This window comes from Amaranthus tricolor, chromosome 6 (assembly GCF_026212465.1).
Source record: "Amaranthus tricolor cultivar Red isolate AtriRed21 chromosome 6, ASM2621246v1, whole genome shotgun sequence".
In the NCBI taxonomy this organism is placed as follows: Eukaryota; Viridiplantae; Streptophyta; class Magnoliopsida; order Caryophyllales; family Amaranthaceae; genus Amaranthus; species Amaranthus tricolor.
Window position 1 is genome coordinate 8,564,357 of NC_080052.1, and position 4,956 is coordinate 8,569,312.

At 41.0% G+C, this 4,956-nt stretch overlaps 1 non-coding gene across 1 annotated transcript; it reads right to left on the reverse strand.

Annotated features, from left to right (window-relative positions):
- Window positions 1-2,073: 2,073 nt before the first annotated feature.
- On the reverse strand, window positions 2,074-2,181 carry LOC130816751 (small nucleolar RNA R71). The gene has a single exon (XR_009043290.1). It is a non-coding gene; the product is annotated as a small nucleolar RNA R71 (small nucleolar RNA).
- Between the last annotated feature and the right edge of the window lie 2,775 nt (window positions 2,182-4,956).

Below are 4,956 nucleotides of genomic sequence, written 5' to 3' on the forward strand. Positions count from 1 at the left end.
TCTATTGGTTTTTATGCTTGGTTGGAGTGTTTGTTTCTTATCTATTTTGTAGGTACAAAGCTCTAATTATGCTAGGAATCGACTCTTGGAGCGAGATTTGCAAGTTGGAAGGTCATAAGCTACTCAAAGGTCATTTTTGTGCTGACCAGGTCTCATACCCGGGTGGGTTTCCTCATACCCGGCCGGGTGAGCCTCTCATACCCGGGTGGGTTTCCTCATACCCGGCCGGGTTTCCACATACCCGACCGGGTTTGCACTTGATACTTAGAAGAATTTGAAGATGTTATTCGGAAGAAAAAGTTGCCACACGCACCCGGCCGGGTTTCCACATACCCGGCCGGGTGAGCCTCTCATACCCGGGTGGGTTCCCACATACCCGGCCAGGCCTCTATTGAAGATTAAAATGCTCAGCTGCGTACCCGGGCGGGTTTCCACATACCCGGCCGGGTTTACTCCTGGACTTAGAAAATTTTTGACCTTTGAGATTTAGTTATGCTTCGCACCCGCCCGGGTTTCCACATACCCGGCCGGGTCAAGCAGTTATTTTTTTTTAGTAACTTCCGTATCCTCCGATCTCTTTGGAGGAGGATATAAATAGCTTTTGAGGAGAATTTCCAGGGGGTTAAGTTTTTTTTCTCTGTTTTGAGGGTTTGGTAGTGAAAGAGATTTATCATATTACTTGCTTTGAGGGATTGTTAATCAACGCTTCGACATTGTAATTTTAATTATATTGGAGGTATTGATTTCAATCCTAATTTCTTGTTCTTGGTTATTATTGTTATCTTTGAATGCTTGTTTCTCTATTAAATTTAAATTTGAATTTCTGCATGAATTTCATTGTTGAATCTCTTGTTAGTTTCAATATGCTTAGTGAGTAGTTTTATTTCTAGGGTTTGGTGAAACTATGCAAAAGGTCATGATTCTTGTTTGATTTTAGGATTTAAATTTGGTTTGTTTAGGTGATTCAATTGATGGGTTCTAGATTGATTGCATGTTTGGCCAATTTGCAAGTTTTATTCGCTCAATTCTATAAGCGAGAGTTGCGAGTTTGAGTGAACGATTTCCTTCTTTGAACAATTAAGCTTTAATCGCGATAGCTTGTTTTATTGTTTAATTGTCGAATTTGTTTGCGAGAGCAACATCTTCCTTCGCCTATATTCATTCCTATCCCAATTGTTGTTCATGAATCATGATCTATGCATAGTGGATCCTTTTAGCCCTAGGTTTTTAATTATTGAATTCTATTCATCTCTTATTTTTGCGTTCTACTTAGATAACCAAAAATCCAACATTTGATCGTTAACAATAGTGAACTTAATTTAAATTGTAACTTCATTTGTCCTTCCACAGTGGTTCGACCCTACTTTCCCAACTATACTAGTTAGGTGAATTAGGAATTATTTTTGGTAGTAAAACGACCTATCAAAATTTGGCGCCGTTGCTAACCCACTCGAGGAACAACTTTACTTTTTGAATTTAGTGTTTGCTTTTGCTAACCCACTCGAGGAACAACTGTTCTTCGAGCGTATTTACGTTTGTTCTAGTGTTTTTGTGTATGACCAGGAGTACCAACAAGCAACCTTTGCTTTTTGATCCTGAGGTTGAGGCAACTGCTCGTAGAACACACGCAAGTGCGAAGAAAAGGAGGGCGGAGGCTCGTAAACAAGCTCAACAAGCCTCTCAATCTCTTGACATGGCAGGTCAGGCTCCCGAGAGAACTCTTAGGCAGTCTACACAGCCCAAGGCTAGCAATGTTACCGCGGGGATTAGGTTGCCGACTACTAATGCTGGAAACTTTGACATCAAATCCCATGTTATGAATATGATCACGGGAAATCAGTTCTATGGTCTTGACAATGAAGAACCCGTCGATCATCTGCAGAAATTCCTTCAAGCATGTTCTCTACAAAAGATTACTGGGATGACTGACGACGAGCTCTACTTGTACCTCTTTCGTTTCTCTTTAGCAGGCAAGGCTCAACGTTGGTATAACTCTCTTCCCAACACCATTACTACTTGGGCGCAACTGTCTGATGCTTTTCTAGTGAAGTATTATCCCGGTTATAAGACTCACGACTACAGAGTTAAGCTCTATAGTTTCTCACAAGATGCGGGGGAGACTTTTCATGATGCGTGGGAGAGATTCAAAGATTACCAATATATGTGCCCTCATCACGGTATAGAGAAGGAATTTCTTATGCAATCTTTTTATAATGGTCTTGATAATGAGACTAAGAGGATGGTAGATGGTGCGGCTGGCGGCTCTTTCATGAACAAACAAACTTCTGAGGCTATTTCACTCTTGGATACTCTTGCTGAAAATCAATGGAATAGCTCATCTAGGCGCGCAGCTCAAGCACCAAGGAAGGGGAAGCATGAAGTTGAAACTTATTCCCTTCTATCATCACAAATCTCAGCTTTGAATGCGAAAATTGATGGGATGCGCATGAATGCTAATACATCTATGCCCGTCAATGCTATGGCTACCTCTAGCCAAGGTGGAGTTGCTTGTGATTATTGCGGTGTGCATGGTCATTCTCTAATGGAGTGTTCCGTTAATCCCAATGGAGCTATGGGGGTGCCAGAGCAAGTCAATGCTTTTCAAGCTCGTCCTCCTTTCAACAACAATAGCTACTATCCTGGAATTCGGAATCATCCTAACCTGTCATATCGCAGTAACAATGTGTTAAATCCTCAACAACAACATTTTCCACCACAAGCACCACAACAACATTATGGGCAACATCAGCAATATCAGCCCAATCAAGGACCACCCGGTTTCCAAAGGCCTCCTCAAGGCCATCAACAGCAGCATTTTCAGAACCAACAACCCCAATCCGAATTGGGGGAGTTGAAAAACATGATGGCCCAAATGGCCAAACAGCTTGAGCAACTCGGTACTCACAATAAAATGCTTGAAACTCAAGTTGCTCAATTGGCTGCATCTAGCTCCTCTAGACAAGCAGGAGCATTGCCCGGCCAACCCACTCAACCACATGGCAAGGAGACCGCCAATGCAATCACTACAAGGAGCGGGTTGAGTTATGATGAGCCGCCCATGCCTCACAATGAAGAGTCAAATTCGAAAGAAGTGGGCATTCCTAAAGTGGTTATTGATGAAGCACCTTCTGAGGCAGTGCACGAGAAAGAGAAAGCAAAAGAAGAGGCATTGCAAGTGCCTCCCATCACACTTCCTTTTCCCAACCGCCAAGTAAAGAGCAAGCTTGACAAACAATTCGGTAAGTTCTTGGAGGTAGTTAAGAATTTGCAGGTAACAGTTCCTTTTACTGAATTAATCACACAAGTGCCTGCTTATGCTAAATTCATGAAGGACATATTGACTAGGAAAAGAGCCTTTAGTGAGGTGGAAACAGTTGCTTTTACTGAACAATGTAGTGCTTTGCTACAAAACAAATCCCCTCCAAAACTGAAAGATCCTGGTAGTTTCTCCATCCCCTGTCACATTGGGACACTGTTTATTGATAAAGCTTTATGTGATTTAGGAGCTAGTGTCAGTGTAATGCCTTTTTCTGTCTGTTCTAAACTGAAAATGGGAGATCTAAAAGTTACCAATATTACTTTACAAATGGCCGACCGTTCTGTTAAATATCCTTTGGGTATTTTAGAGGACGTCCCTGTTAGGGTAGGTAAGTTTTATATCCCTGTTGATTTTGTTGTTCTTGATATGGAGGAAGATCGACAAATTCCTATTATTTTAGGAAGACCTTTCCTTCTTACGGCAGGAGCAGTTATTGATGTGAAAAATGGTAGACTTACACTTTCTGTGGGGGATGACAATATAACTTTCAATTTGAGCAATGCTTTGAAAGGTCCCATGCTTGAGAAAAAATGCTATGCTATTGATGTAGTTGATGTGATTTGTCATGATAACTTGCCCCTAACTCTTATGAAAGATCCTTTGGAGGCCGTTCTTTGTCTTGAATCTTCTACAGGTGATGCTAGCATTTGGAAGACTGAAATTGATGCTATTGAACAAGCTCTTTGTAATGAAGAGCTTAGTCACAGCAAAGGCAAGAGAGTGCAGAGGTTAGTTCGGCCTGTATGCAAAGTTGAGGTAAAGAAGCCCGAACTAAAACATCTCCCTTCCCATCTTAAGTATGTTTTTCTTGATGAGCAAGAGCTCCATCCTGTTATCGTCAGCACTACACTCAATGATGCCCAGCTTTCCCAACTTTTAGATGTTCTGAAAAAGCATAAGAAGGCCATTGGGTATAGTGTTGATGATTTGAAAGGTATTAGTCCCGACTTTTGCATGCATAGGATTCATTTAGAAGAAGATCACAAGCCTTGTATTCAACCACAAAGGCGCTTAAACCCTAACATGCAAGAAGTCGTGAAAAGTGAGGTATTGAAACTACTTGACGCAGGCATTATTTTTCCTATTGCTGCATCTAAGTGGGTAAGTCCTGTGCAAGTGGTTCCAAAAAAAGGTGGGATGACTGTTGTTAAAAATGATAAAAATGAATTAATTCCCACTAGAACTGTCACTGGTTGGCGCATGTGCATTGATTACAGGAGACTGAATTTAGCTACTCATAAGGATCATTTCCCTCTCCCCTTCATTGATCAAATGCTTGAAAGGTTAGCTTGTCATAGATATTTTTGTTATTTGGATGGTTATTCTGGATTCTTCCAAATTCCCATTCATCCTGATGACCAAGAGAAGACAACATTCACTTGTCCTTATGGTACTTTTGCATATCGTAGAATGCCATTTGGGTTATGTAATGCACCAGCTACATTTCAGCGTTGCATGATGAGCATTTTTTCTCATTTCATAGAGTCTATCATGGAAGTTTTTATGGATGACTTTAGTGTATATGGTAGTTCTTTTGAATCTTGTTTGGCTAATCTCACTAAAGTTTTGAAAAGATGTGAAGAATGTAATTTGGTTTTAAATTGGGAGAAGTGTCACTTTATGGTGACTGAGGGTGT